General features: G+C 42.9%; 2 protein-coding genes across 8 annotated transcripts in view; one reads left to right on the top strand and one right to left on the bottom strand.

Annotated features, from left to right (window-relative positions):
- The window catches only part of CACNA2D4 (calcium voltage-gated channel auxiliary subunit alpha2delta 4), a 577,533-nt gene that overhangs the window by 208,339 nt on the left and 353,104 nt on the right, over positions 1-16,090 (bottom strand). The window lies entirely within an intron of this gene.
- Positions 1-16,090, top strand: part of LRTM2 (leucine rich repeats and transmembrane domains 2) — a 32,369-nt gene that overhangs the window by 6,595 nt on the left and 9,684 nt on the right. The window lies entirely within an intron of this gene.

The raw sequence follows: 16,090 nt of genomic DNA on the forward strand, positions 1-16,090 counted from the left end.
ATGACCAAACTTTTTTTTTGTAAGTTCTTGTTGTAATACATCCTTGATAATTCTTTTGTAATCCGCCTTGAACTGCAAGGTAATGGCAGAATAGAAATCCCTAATGTAATGTAATGTAATAGAATTCTGGAATAAATAACTAATTCTGGAATTAGTTATTCCTGTACCTAAAATGCATTTTTAAGATGGCACAATTAAATTGTTCAATACGTTTTGCCAGATCTATTTGCTAAAGGCTTTCTCTCATTTTGTCTCTGTGGGAATATATATGTACTAAATAGGGCCAATATTCAGCCTACAGTAGTCAGCGATCTTCATGCCCGGGCTCCAGCACTGAATGGCTGGGTCAGTGTTGACAAAGCACAACCAAACAGAAATTGACCCTGGTACTCCACAGGATTTTATGACTGTATCTTCAATAAAGCCTGCATCTTGGACATCTTCTCCACCACATTTTTGGTTTTGGTTGCTCTTTGATTCTGTGGAGCAGTGGTTCCCAACCCTGTCCTGGAGGACCACCAGGCCAATCGTGTTTTGGATAGCCCTGATGAATATGCATGAGAGAGATTTGCATATAATGGAGGTGACAGGCATGCAAATCTGCTCCATGCATATTCATTAGAGCTATCCCAAAAATCTGATTGGCCTAGTGGTCCTCCAGGACAGGGTTGGGAACCACTGCTCCACAGAATCAAAGAGCAACCAAAAACAAAAATGTGGTGGAGAAGATGTCCAAGATGCAGTCTTTATTGAAGATATAGTCATAAAATCCACATAATAAAATGTCTAGGACCCAAAAGATGGGAACTATGGGTCAGTGTTGACACCTGGAAGGTACATAGATATTAGCTGATATTCAATGATGTATCTGCTTATCTAACTGGACAAAGTTAGGGCAGCCCTTGCACAGTCCAGCTCTCCGGGATGAACCCTGAAAGGTGCAGACTCTTAATGAGCAGGATTGGGAGCGGGCGCAGCAAGCAAGCGTCTTAGCCAACGTAGCCCAAGCTTTTGAGAGCGACGTCGATGTCTCTGATGTGGAAGATGACCGGGACACTATATTCAACTCGGTTGACCTGTTGTCACCAAGCGGACAGGCCGATGCGCAGACTCTAGCCATGATGCTCCAAGAGCAGCTGGATGCAATCAACAAAGAAATCAGACTGATACAAGAAGAAAAAGAGAGTACGGAGTAGCGGGCAGAGGAAATTGAAAATCGGGTAGGGAGTGGAAGCTTTGACAATCTTGGCCGGTTCAGGTCATTGAGTTCAATCCCACCGTATTACTCAGGTTCCTCTCCTCCTGGCAGCGGCCACTCCACACCGAGGAGAATCCCGCACAGTCCTGCCCGGGAAGTGGATAGACTAGGAGTCATGACTCTGTCTCCAGGTTCCAGAGATGATGTACAAGATGACAAAGCCACGATAAAATGTGAGACATCCCCACCATCCTCTCCTAGGTCCCTCCGACTAGACAGGTTCCACAAAGGAGCACTGCATACCGTCAGCCATGAGGATATCTGGGATATTAGGAACTCTACAGCCTTATGAAGGATAAAATTCTGTTGGAGAGGGTGCAGAGGCGAGCCACGAAACTAGTCAAAGGCATGGAGAATTTAAGCTACAAGGAACGCCTCGGAAAACTGGGACTATTCACCCTCGAAAAGAGAAGACTGCTTGGGGATCTGATAGAGACTTTTAAAATATTAAAAGGATTTGACCAAATTGACCAGGAAGCAGCATTACTGACATTTTCAGATGTGACACGGACAAGAGGTCATAGCCTGAAACTGAATGGCAGCAGGTTCAGGACAAATGTCAGGAAGTTCTGTTTCACACAAAGAGTGGTGGGCGCTTGGAATGCTCTCCCGGAGGAGGTGGTGGCAGAGAATACTGTTCTGGGTTTCAAACGCAAGTTGGATGCACACCTTCTTGCAAATCATATTGAGGGATATGGGAAATCCGGGTCTCCAACAAGGAGCACCTAAATGGGCCTCCGCGTGTGCGGATCGCCGGACTAGATGGACCTTGGTCTGATCCGGTGAAGGCGTTTCTTATGTTCTTATATATGCAGGACTTACACTGAATATTGCTGGTGCCCATATATCTTCGACTCTGCCCTGACTATTCTCTCGGATTGCCCAGCTCAGCCTAGTTAAACCACTTTGACATTCTGTTGTTAATCGTTTGGTGTAGTTCACCCCTTTTCCGATTGTGTTCCAGTCCGCCTGTCAAAGTTTTTTGCCTGCATTTATCTACGTTTGTTTGTTTGATACATGTTATATGTACTCTCCACCTTTTTTAAAAACTATTGCACATCGCTTAGACGTTTGGATAAGCGATCAATCAAATTTTAAATTAACTTGAAACTTGAAGCTGTGTTAAAATGAACCATAAAAAAGTATTCCTTAAGTAAGATGCCTAACAAACGTACATATGGAATTTTCTAGCTCTACAAGCCCATTTGATATCAAACCGTAGAGCAGATACATGTGGGTAAAATGTAGGTTTGCCATTTAAGCCCCCTCATGTATAAGATCAATGTCCAGTATATACATTCCCCCTCTCCCTCTCTCCCCCTATCAAGCTAAAGCCTCTTCTGAAGCATCTTTTTGGTGCAGCTGAAATTACTCCTGCTCTGAAAGTACAATTTTTTCTATAATTCATAAAATCCTATGACAATCAAAATATCAATAATAAAAATTAACTAATTCATAAAATTCTATACCAATCAAGATATCAATAATAAAAATTAAATTAATACAAACTAAAAATATGCCCAGCTAGGTTTGACCATCTTTTTCACCAGAGAAAAACAAAATGGCATTAAACTTACAGATAGGTCTGCATCTTCTGCACTGAGGGGGTGCAAACAGAACAATTGCCCTGAGCCCCCAACCTATAAGAGCTCTAACACTACCTACAGATGAACAAATGAGCTTTGAGGCCCCCCCCCTACTATAGTGATTCTCATCCCAGGAATGGGCATCAACATGACAGATGAGGTTCAACGTGGATAACTGTAAAGTGATGCATGTCGGTAACAAAATACACGAATACAGGATGTCTGGGGCGGTACTTGGAGATACCTCCCAGGAAGGAGACTTGGCAGTTCTGATCAACAAGTCAATGAAGCCGTCCACGCAATGTGCGGCGGCAGCGAAAGGGTGAACAGAATGCTAGGAATGATAAAGAAGGGGATCACGAACAGATCGGAGAGGGTTATCTTGCCACTGTACCGGGCCATGGTGCATCCTCACCTGGAGTATTGCGTCCAGGGCTGGTCGCCGTACATGAAGAAGGACACGGTACTACTCAAAAGGGTCCAGAGAAGAGCGACTAAGATGGTTAATGGGCTGCAGGAGTTGTCATACAGTGAGAGTTTAGAGAAACTGGGCCTCTTCTCCCTCGAACAGAGGAGATTGAGAAGGGACATTCAAGATAATGAAGGGAATAGACTTAGTAGATAAAGACAGGTTGTTCACTCTCTCCAAGGTAGAGAGAACAAGAGGGTACTCTCTAAAGTTAAAAGGGGATAGATTCCGTACAAACATATGGAAGTTCTTCTTCACCCAGAGAGTGGTAGAAAACTGGAACGCTCTTCCGGAGGCTGTTATAGGGGAAAACACCCTCCAGGGATTCAAGACGAAGTTAGACAAGTTCCTGCTGAACCGGAACGTACGCAGGTAGGGTTAGTTTCAGTTAGGGTGCTGGTCTTTGACCATACACAATGGACCACTGGTCTGACCCAGCAGCGGCAGTTCTTATGTTCAGTCCTTAAGCCACACTCAGTCAGGTTTTAAGGGTACCTACAATAAATAGGCATGATATAGATTTGTGTACAAAGGAAGCAGTGCATATAAATCTGTTTCACGCCTATTCATTGTGGATAAGGTTACTAGATTTTTGGAAGCAGAAACCCGGACATATGGATCCGCCACGTTCTGGCCCCCCAGCCCCGCCTTCTTCCACTTCCAGCCTCAACTTGTTCCTCCCCCGCCCCCACCCCATAAAGCCTCGCCTTTTTTCTCCTACCTCTGGGCTGCGTCTGAAGGGCCTCCGAGCATACGAGGATGCATATGATGTTATCCATGCGTGCTCAGAGGTCCCCCAGACGTGGCCGGAGGTTGGGGGTTTTCAAAATCTGGACAAACTACCAGGTTTTGGAAAGTCTGTCTGGTGACCCACACAGTCCACTGGTAACCCTAATTGTGGATATCCCAAAAACCTGAATGACTGTGCATGCCCAAAAAACTGGGTATGCCCAAAAGATTGGGTTGAGAACCACTACCCTGACTGCCGACATATTTAACACTGGCCCTGACCTTGTGATCTTAATCCAACTCATTTAAGGAAAGAGGACTCAAATTGTACCTCTCAGTCCTAGGCCCTCTCTTCATTACAGGGGCTGCTCATGCTGGTTGTATATAGTAGAGTTTTCAGCTGCTCCCTTACAGCAGTTGTGGGAACATAATACAATGCACATTAGCTACTTAAAAGGTTCTCCTTTTAATTGGACCTCTTAGTAAAAAAGCTCCCAAACACAACTGTGGTCAAAAGTCCCAAGGATGGCTAGAACACCTGATGAGGCGCATTTCTAAGAAGGGAGTCTCTCATTTGCTCCCTTACTGCAACCAATCTGAGCTCACTAGATTGCTCTATTAATTATTCACCGTGAATGCAATTGAATTCAAGATTTGACCTATGTCTTATAAACAGATCAGCTTTCCAACAGAGTATCACTGTTGGTTAATGAAATTACAATGCGATAACCCTTCAGGTTCATGCTGCCAGGTAAACAGAATAAAGTACAGAGAAAAAGTGACATAGACACAGGTGGGCCTGTGCCCATTCACTTTTGCTTCGGGCCCACCCAGCAGCAGTGTGCAATTTCTGTAGCTAATAGGGATCCTCAGACCCTGTCAGCTGATGATTCAGCAGTCTGATAATCCCCTTCAGAAAAATGTAGCAGTCAACAGCAGTATTATGATGTTGATGCCAGTACCACAAGCATGTTTGGCTCTTACAACATGCTGAGTTCATGCGTGAAAACTGAGCATGTGCTGGGTGCTAGAGTCAGTGGTTCAGAGCACAGCTGCTGACTGTTGTGGTTTCTGAAGGGGCTGATGCTCAGCTGGCAGGACATACATATTAACATATTAGATGACTGCAGAAAAAGACTTGTATAGTCCATCCAATCCGCTCAACAAGATAAACCAGTGGTCTCAAACTCAAATCCTTTGCAGGGCCACATTCTGGGTTTGCAGGTACTTGGAGGGCCTCAGAAAATAGTTAAAGTCTTGTTAAAGAAATGACAATTTTGCATGGGTAAAACTCTTTTTAGTTTATAAATCTTTCCTTTTGGCTAAGTCTTAATAATAATATTGTAATTTATAGCTAAAGAGACATATGATCAAGAAACTTTTATTTTACTTTTGTGATTATGATAAACATACCGAGGGCCTCAAAATAGTACCTGGCAGGCCACATGTGGTCCCCGGGCCATGATTTTGAGACCACTGTGATAAACTCATAATGTACATCCTTGCCATTTTCAGGACACAGACTGTAGAAGCCTGGCAAGCACTGGCATTTTGAGTAGGATTACCAGACATCCAGCAAAACTTCTTTCTAGAGGACTCTGGGCTCCTGGATGGACTTTCCAAAACCCGGTGTTTATCTGAGTTTTGGAAAGCCCCTATAAACTCTGGCCTCTGAGCATGCACGGAAGACATCGCATGCATTTGCGCATGCTCCAGGCCCTCCAGACATGGCTGGAGCTTGTTGCAAAGAGAGGAGGCTTTCTGGGGGCAGGGCAGGAGGGCGGAATGGAGAGGGTCTGGAGGCAGAACCGGGCAGGGTTATGAATCCGAGGTTTTCTTTTTTTTTAAATATGGTAACCCTAATTTTTTAGGATCCCCACCAGCTTTGGCATTTAATATTTAAGTATGGGAGGAAAGCGGGGGCAGAAAAGCAACAGGTGAAGAGGAGGAGAGAGGAAATTAGAGGCCATCCAACCTACCTGTTGGCCTACTCAAAAACTGCCTTCTGGCTATGCCACTTGGTCAAACCATGTTTATTGTCACAATTTTTAAAACATATACAGTACTCCCCCCAAATTCATGGGGGTTCCGTTCTAGGAACCCCCGCAAATTTTGAAAAACCACAAATGTGTTTTTTTTGCCTATCAAAAGGCAGGGGAGGCAGGAGAGGGCAGCTGGGGCACCAGCGGGTGAAGAAAATCACTCATGGTCTGCTCCGACCGCCTCTTCCTGTAGTAAAGTCGGGCTACACCAATCAATATAGCTCGATTTTGCTACAGGAAGAGGTGGTCGGAGAAAACTGTGAGTGAGTGAGTCAGCAAACCGCAAATTCACAGGGGAACACTGTATTGGCACAAAAGATGCAGGTTCAAGTCTTTTATCATGGCACTACTCGAAAGGGTCCAGAGAAGAGCAACTAAAATGGTTAAGGGGTTGGAGGAGCTGCCGTACAATGAGAGATTAGAGAAGCTGGGCCTATTCTCCCTTGAAAAGAGGAGATTGAGAGGGGACATGATCGAAACATTCAAGATAATGAAGGGATTAGATTCAGTAGATAAAGACAGATTGTTCGCCCTCTCCAAGGCAGAGAGGACGAGAAGGCACTCTCTAAAGTTAAAAGGGGATAGATTCCGTACAAACGTAAGGAAGTTCTTCTTCACCCAGAGAGTGGTGGAGAGCTGGAATGCTCTTCCAGAGGCTGTTATAAGGGAAAACACCCTCCAGGGATTCAAGACAAGGTTGGACAAGTTCTTGCTGAACCAGAACGAGCGCAGGTAGGATTGGTCTCGGTTAGGGCACAGGTCTTTGACCTGGGGGCCGCCGCGTGGGCGGACTGCTGGGCGCGATGGACCGCTGGTCTGACCCAGCAGCGGCAATTCTTATGTTCTTATCCATTGGGACAAATGGTGTCAGGAGAGATGACTACTACTAAAATGGTGACCCTTGACTTCTGCTGGCCAACAGTGCACTGCTGAGTGTAAACCTTGAAGGAACATCTCTCTACCCGTGGTGTAGCCAGACAGCTAATTTTGGGCAGGCATGAGCTCAAAGTGGGTGGGCATCTCTTTCCCTCCCTTCCCACACACCGCCTCCCCCCAGCTCATGAAGCATTTCTGGTTCTTCAGATTGCCAGCAGTGGTTCCCACATGCCTCTCCTCTGCTGCAAAACGAAAACATGTCAGAGGGAAGACTTCTAGGTTGGCTGCTGGTATCATATAGGTACCGCTGCCGATGGCCTGTGGCTGCTGGATGAATGGGGGGGGGGGCTTGAGCCCAAACTGGGTGGGTCAGGCCAGGCCTGCGGGTACGTCCCTGCTCTCTCCTCCTCCAGTCTGATGAGAAATACTGTATCATCCAGGCATACAATCTGGGGTGGAAATGGGGGATGGGACACGTGAAATTCCAGGAGGCCCACCTCCTAAATTAAATTCAGCTGGACTGTTCTGTCACAGTGCAGGAATTTACCCATTTCCAAACTGGAACGAGCTATAAAAGGGCCCTGCTTGCTAGAACCCATTAAAAAAAAGTCGTGCCACCCCCCCCCTGATGATGGTTCCCCCCAAATCTAAAAATAAAAACCAGCAGGAGGGAAGCCCAATCCCTCCTGTCTCAGCCATCTGTACTGGGAGGGGCCTAAGACGCTGATCAGTTCAGATACCGTAGGCCCTTCCTATGGGAGTGGGCTTTCTTCCTACTGATTTTTTTTTTTTTTTAAATGTTCAAGGACTGTTGTTGGGAGGGGGGTCTGTTGTTTGGGGGGGGCAGCATGACTTTTAAAAAAAAATAGGGACAGATATTAGCCTTGTGTAGTATATGCACATATCTGTGCCCATTAAAAAAAAAAAAAAAGAAAAAGCTGGCTTTTTTAACGCTTTCGGCACCTCCAGACCTGTTGGAGATTTCAGAGCATAAAAAACTGGCGCTTCATTTTGTGCATCATGTGGACATCGATTGGAGTGCTCATTTTAATACTGATGAGCTCGTTGTAATGTATTTACATATGATCGGATGCTGCTGCAAACTACGGAAAAGACTATGATTTGCCCATTTTGTGCATTGATAGCTGAGATACTTTGATGCTACATCAATTAAAACAAAGCGTGGGACAGGCTTAATTTTTCCTTTTGGTGGGAAACTTTATGTTATAGATATGAAAAAATGAATTCAGATAAAACTGGTTTAGCGATGATCGTTAAACGAACAGTGAGTTTTGTGCATCCAGGCCAGAGTCCTCCAATATTCATCAGTACTACTGCTTATCATTCCTACCACTTAGCCAGCTATCTGCCAGTACTCAGCGGGAGATAGCCGGCTGTCTCCTGTTGAATATCCAGTTTGCCAGATTGGCCGGTAACTGGCTATATCGCATGACATAACTGGTTACCACTAATATTCAGAAGCTGGCCAGCGAAGCTATTATAGACTGGCTTTTTTTAGGCGGGTCTCTCTTAAGTTGATTTGTCTTAGCCGACCAACTGCTGAATATCAGCTTGGCCAGCTATGTGTGAGTGAGTGAACTGTGACCTAGATATTTAATGCTGGTGACTGAATATGAACCCAGTATTAAATATCTGGGAGTCACTGTGGACAGTGGGCCCAGTATTTATTTATTGGGACTTATTAACCGCCTTTTCATACAATTTATAGTTCCAAAACACTAATTTTCCACAGATCTCCTTAGTTCAAGGTTAAAAAAACAAGTATATTTTGGAATCTCTGGCATTCAATTCAAATTTGAAAGTCTTAAGTTTCATATATCTAGTGCTCAAAGCAACTTTAGAGGTTCTCAGAATAATGACACAAACTTTAAGCTCAGTCATCTCTACCAACCTTGGCCATGGTTCTAAGACAGTACATTTGCTTTAAATAAAAATGAAACAAAACTACCAAACTGGCATCAAAACACTTCATATTTCATCAGGTTTTTTTCATGTCTTTTAGTCACTGCAGCTAATATGGAATCTCTATGATAACTTAACGAGTCCTAAACAATGTTCCCTCTAAGCTGAGCGCATGAGTGATCGCTCACTATTTTCAGTGGCGTCGCTCATACGTTTTCTCGTGTCGCTCAGCTCGTGTTGCGGGCAGAGGTGAGAGGAAGCGGCAGCAGTCTGCCCTGCTCGCCTTAGGATATTTTAAGTGGAAAGATGCAGCGGCGGCTCCTCTCAAGATCCCCGACTGCATCGGACTTCCGACGCTGGTGGGGATTCGTGAGAGGAGCCGCTGCCACGTCTTCAGTGGCGTACCAAGGGGTAGGCAGTCCGCCCCAGGTGCAGTCTTAGGGGGGTGCACAGCCGGCCAGGTCCGGATCTGGCCGGCTGTGCACCCCCCCTAAGGCTAACGTCAGAGAGGAAGTTCGGGCCAGCCAATCGCTGCCTGGCTGGGCGGAACTTCCTCTCCAACGGCAGAATTGATGTCGGGGGAATGCTGGTCGGCCCGACAGTGGGAAGCAGAGAGCTTGGGGCAGCCGTAGCGGTGGCTTTGGGGCCTGTTTCCCCCGATGGTGGTAGCAGTGGCTTTGTGGAGGGTGGGGAGAAAGAAAGGGGGCAGGCAGGGAGACAGAAGGGAAACAGAAAAAAAGAAAGGGGGCATCAAGAGAGAAAAAAGAAAGAAAGGGCAGGGAGAGAGGAAGAAAAAGTTAGGGGAGGGAATGAGGTCTGGAGGAGAGGAAACATACAGGCTGAAAGAAGGGAAGAAAGATTGGATGCATAGTCAGAAGATGAAAGTGCAACCAGAGACTCATGAAATCACCAGACAAGGTAGGAAAAATGATTTTATTTTAAATTTAGTGATCAAAATGTGTCTGAATTTATATATGCTGTCTATATTTTGCACTATAGCCCCCTTTTACTAAACCGCAATAGTGTTTTTTAGCACAGGGAGCCTATGAGCGTCGAGAGCAGCGCTGGGCATTTAGCGCAGTTCACTGCGCTAAAAACTGCTATTGTGGTTTAATAAAAAGGAAGGGGGGTATGTTTGTCTATTTTTGTATGGTTGTTACTGAGGTGACAATGCATAGAGTCATCTACCTTGACCTCTTTGAAAAAAAACCAGAATAGGAATGATAATTAACATTTTCTCAGCGTATAGTGTGCTTTGTGTTTTTTAATTTTATTGTTGGTAGATCATTTTGACTTGGTCATTTTAAAGTAGCTCGCAAGCCCAAAAAGTTTGGGCATCTCTGAGCTAGAGCGTTGAAGCTATGTATTTCTATTTTATCCCCCCTTTTACAAAACTGTGGAGCGTTTTTTTGCGCCAGCCGTGGTGGTAGCAGCTCTGATGCTCAGAATTCTATGAGCGTCAGAGCTGTTACCATCGTGGCTAAAATCCACACTACAGTTTTGTAAAAGGGGGAGGGGTTAGTTTGTGATGACATATTCCATACTAGGCGAAGGTGTTTTCTGTATTCTGTGTGTTCGAAAGACATGGTTTTCTGTTAGGATTGACGGTGTAGGATTGATCTGTGCTGGTCTGGCTTGTTTAGTTTTACAATGGGTGTATTGATGTACTGCTCACTGCAATATGTAAGATGCTGCCTTTTCCTAGGTACTCATGTGTGACGTGTAGCTTGTTACTAAAAATCATGTTTTTCATACAGATGGGGGGGGGGGGGGGGCCAAAAAATGATGGGCCCCGGGTGTTACATATGCTAGGTACGCCACTGTATGTAAAGACACCAGAAAGCTGGCGAAGCAAAAACTTTAAGTAAATTGTTATTCTTCTAAGTTTTGAGTATTTAACCCTCCACCAATCTCACGGGCACTCGGCCTCTGCGCCTACTCATAAATTTGTGGAGTATGTAACTTGTCGCTCATGCATATTTTTTTTTGCACACACCTCATCAATCCTTAGAGGGATCATTGGTCCTAACTCTGTATTATTTAGCATGAATACTCTCAAAATGCTAACCAGAGATACAATAAAATATTAGTTTTTTCCTTTAAATCTAAAGAAATTCACATTATCACAGTCATCCCAAAACAGGCCATGATTTTTTTTCTAAGCTGATGTTTCCATTCCACTTTAACTCTTTAGATCTACCCTATTCTATCCACTTATAGTTGCAATCCTCCCCAACACCTCCACCAGTTCTGCAGACCCAAGTAAGCTTAAAAAACTTTCTAGGTCATTCCAAATCTTGCCAAGTTCTTAATAAGGGAGATAAGTAGGCAGATAGTTTTATTACACTCAGGTAAGTGAATCACTAAATACCTCTACACAAAAGGGAAAAGGGGACAATGTCTGGAAAGCAGTATATGCTAATGCTCAAAGTGTGGAAAACCAGGATCTAGATCTAGAGGCTGTGATGGATGAAGCTGAGTTGGATTTAGTGGCAACCATAGAGATGTAGCTCATAGAGAACCATGATTGGGATATAGTTATAGAGGAAAATCAGGGTAGGAAGAAAGGAGGGGGAGTGGCATTATATGTTAAAGTTTTACTTCAAACACAAATTACAACACAAGTTGATGTGGTTAAGTGAACACTCAGACCCGCAGCTGAGGTCCGGTGAAACAAGTTCACGGAGCAGCTGTTAAGGAGACCATCATTGTTGTTCACAGTCTCCTCCACCAAACAAAGACTAAATAACAACACATAAACTTGAAGAAAATAAAATAATAAATTTAACAACAACTTAACTTTGAATGGTGTGGATAATACACATAACTGCTCCGGGCTCCTCCATTTATTCACAATACCGACCCCCCAACCTAGGTTTCACCCGCTGGCTTCTTCAGGAGGGGTACTACAATTACAAGATGACTCAAATCAGCTAAGGGGAGTGTATTTAAAGCGTGGCCTGCTGGGAAGTTCCTCTTGTCAGCAGTGCGTGTGTGTGCAATATGGAGTGTTTGTGCCGGTAAGTTGCAGAGAGAGTGTTTATATTGAGTATTTCAAAATGTATTGCTTATTAAGTTAGCAAGCTGTGTGGTGCAGTGCTGATTTGAGTCATCTTGTAATTGTAGTACCCCTCCTGAAGAAGCCAGCGGGTGAAACCTAGGTTGGGGGGTCGGTATTGTGAATAAATGGAGGAGCCCGGAGCAGTTATGTGTATTATCCACACCATTCAAAGTTAAGTTGTTGTTAAATTTATTATTTTATTTTCTTCAAGTTTATGTGTTGTTATTTAGTCTTTGTTTGGTGGAGGAGACTGTGAACAACAATGATGGTCTCCTTAACAGCTGCTCCGTGAACTTGTTTCACCGGACCTCAGCTGCGGGTCTGAGTGTTCACTTAACCACATCAACTTGTGTTGTAATTTGTGTTTGAAGTAAAACAAAGGTGATTAGTACAACAGTGATTTATAAGTATCACCTTGGATAAATATATTCCCTTGCTGTTTTTTGATTATATGTTAAAGATCATATTAAAGCCAGTCAATTGCAGGATCTGTAGGCAAGGAAGAAGCAGTGTGGGTCAATCTGGAAAGAGGAAATGGAAAATGTTTTTATATTGGTGTGATATACAGGTATCCTTCACAGAAAGAAGTGGACAGAGATTTCATAGGGATGTTTCTTTAGGAATATTTTCGCTTTTGTTGATCCTTCTTCAATCAAGAGATCATAAAACGACTGTGTTCTCTGTGTTACAAGACTTTCAAAGGTCACAAGTTCCGTTTCATTGGTATGCATGAGATATCATGGAATGTCTGGCAACGGTGGATGCTGTAAGTTTTGCACCATTTATAGCTTTGTTTCCGGTGCAATTCTATCAACAGAAAAGGCAAGTGCTGCTAGGTGCTTGGACAGAAACCATAGATGTCTGCAACAGTTTTATTTGTGTACTTTCTTCAACTTCCTAATGCGTTTTGTTGGTATCCTGGTTTGATCCCATACCGCCACCATTGACTCACATGCCAACTTTCCGGTAAAGGTTTTCCTTCATTGTAGTGATAAAAGTTAGCTGAAGAACATCCAGTCCACCTGGCAGTCTAGCAGTTGACAGCTGACAGACAGACTGACCTCCCAAGGAGCCAGTTTTTGGGTGCAGATCACAAACTAGATGACACCATACAAACTAATTATGCGCAATCACACAAGCAAACGGTGCACACTGGGTTGACCTCTAAATATTGTCTAATCACGCTGAAATTTGACACATGAATAAGACATATCAAGTGAACAAAAATAAGCCATATGGAGACAAGATTTGACAAGGTTGATTTTTTTGCATACTACTATCCAGCTAGTGTGTTAGAATTAGCACAGGCTGACTGGATAACCTTCAAACAGGAGGTGGTAATTGCTCCCACATCAATTTTTGGCAGGTACCATGCACTAATGACAACATTAGTGCACAGCTTGCACAAAAAAGAAAAATAAATGCCCTACAAAGTGACGTGGTAAATCTGGGCTTAGTGCAAGGGAAAGCCCAATGTTAGAATGTTAGTCAAAGGACCCCTTGGTTATAAATGCATAAGTTATTTATTCAACAACTGATTTTTACTGCTGATCACTGGTCCACCCCAAACCACTTCCCATTTGAAAATGAATAAGTTTAATTGCCAACCACCTAAGTGCCTTTGATCTAGTAGATCATGAAATGTTGTTTAGATACAATAGGACTTTCAGAAGGGTCTAGAACTGGTTTCAAGGTTTTTTGAAGAAAAGATCTTATTGAGTGATTTGTGACGGTAACTATTCTCATTCATGGAGCAACCCATCTTGTGTGCCCCAAGGTTCTCCGCTATTGCCTACCTTATTCAACATCCACATTTCCCTTTTAGGACATTTATTACAGAGTTTAAATGTAAAATTTTATATATACGCAGATGACATTTCTATTTTAATCCTTCTAAATATTTTTACCTCTGAAATTTTAAACCAGATATCTTCTATTATGACTCAGACAGAACAGTGGACAATTAATTTCAAACTGAAACTCAATACGGAAAAGACCAACTTTTCTTGGCTAGTACCAATGACAAAATAACAAACTCATTGCTTCATCTTAGTGGTCATGACTACCCAATTATTAAATCTATCAAAATTCTAGGCGTCAAACTAGACCGACATTAACACTAGTAGAACACATGAACTTAGTGGTACAAAATGCTTTTTTACATTGTGGAAATTAAGAACCATAAAAAAATATTTTGATCCTTTATCGTTCAGACTAGTGGTGCAGGCATTAGTTTTATCTATTGTAGACAACTGTAACATCATCTATTTAGCAGCACCCCAAAAAATCTAAGAAAATTAAGGATAATTCAGAATACAGCTGTTCAATTGATTTTTGGTTTAAAAAAGAAATTCCATATTATCGTTTACTTCATTGGCTGCCTTTGGAGGCAAGAGTATTATTCAAATTTTCCTGTATCTGCTTTAAGCTGATATCGGGATTGTCTCTAGCTTACCTTTTTCCTCATTTTGTGTTGCATAGATCATCAAGAGAAACTAGAAACTTCTACTTATTTACTTATCCCAAAATTAATGGGTGTAATAATAATAACTTTATTTTTGTATACCGCAATACCACAAGCAGTTCAGAGCAGTTTACAGAGGAAGAGACTGTACATATACAGTGATGTTACAGGAAGAATTGTCAAGTACATTGGAATAAATTTCAATTACATTAGTGGGCCGAGAGAGGTACAGGCGGAATAGAAGTCACTAATGTAATGTAATGTATAACTGGAAATATGTCAGAGATACAGCAGGTATTTCAGTGATGTAACAAAATAGGGAGGGGGTCAGAGAAATTTATCAAAGAGATAGGTTTTAATTGATTTCCTGAAGGATTGATAGGAGGGTGCACTAGAAATGAGTGTGGTTAGACATTTATTCCATTTGCCAGCTTGGAATGACAGTGTTCTGTCAAGGAATCTCTTGTAGACACAGCCCTTCAGGGAGGGGAAGGCAAACAGGTAGGCACTACGTGTGCAAGTGGTGCCTGGAAACACAAAATGGCGCAACAGGTAAATTGGGGATGAACCCGTTATGGTTTTGAAGCAAAGGCAGGCGAACTAATATAAGATCTTCTTAGATAAGACCTTCTTAGATAGGACCCTAGCATTTCAAGCTGGTAGGCAACAATCTTGGTTAGGTATTCAGCAAGTTATGTTATCTTATTTCTGTTTTCGGAAATTAATTAAGACCACTTTGTTCGATAAGTTTATTACTTAATGAGAGTTTTATTATTGAAATTCTATTTTACAAATATTTGTATTTTTTTACTGTAATTATTGTATTTCGCTGATTGTCCAGCTCTTTTTAGTGTAAACCGCCTAGAACTTTTGGTCATGAAGGTATAAAAGAATAAAGTTATTATTGTTATTATTATTAATAAACATCTCCCTGACTGACTCCATGCAAGCAGGGCTGTGGAGATGGTACACAAACGGCCTCTTTTACAAAGCCGTGCTAGCGGCTGCTGCGCGGCAACAGCCCCAAAGCCCTTTAAATCTCTATGGGCTTCAGGGCCGTTAGCGCGGCTTTGTAAAAGAGGCTGCAAATCTTTGATTCCAACTCTTCTATTTTTCTATTGTCCGAATCTGACTGCTACTGATATTATTAGGATTTAAACTTTTTGACCTGGATCTAAAATACTAGTAAATATAACTTTAGATCCAAGATAAATATATAAAATTATAATTTACAACATTATAATATATGGTATGATTTTTATTTGAAGCTGGAATCAATTCATTTTTACTGACTCCAACTCCACCTGAAATTGCTTCCAACACCAACTCTACAGCCTTCAGGGAAGTGTCCACAGAGAACAATTTTAGTTGCAGAACCTGCCTTAAAAGACTGGCTCACAAACTGTGCTAGTTCTCTCTCCCCACACATTCAGTTATGGAGTGTGAAGAGGCTTGTGAATGGGGTGTCAGGTCAAAAGCACGCCGGGACAAAGGCGTGCCCAGACAATTGAGCGCAGCGCGGGGGTGCACGCCGCACAAAATTACTGTTTTTAGGGCTCCGACGGAAGGGGTATGGGGGAGAACCCCCCCACTTTACTTAATAGAGATCGCGCGGTGTTGTGGGGGGTTTGGGGGGTTGTAACCCCCCACATTATACTGAAAACTTCACTTTTTCCCTGTTT

Source organism: Geotrypetes seraphini, chromosome 7 (assembly GCF_902459505.1).
Source record: "Geotrypetes seraphini chromosome 7, aGeoSer1.1, whole genome shotgun sequence".
Lineage (NCBI taxonomy): Eukaryota > Metazoa > Chordata > Amphibia > Gymnophiona > Dermophiidae > Geotrypetes > Geotrypetes seraphini.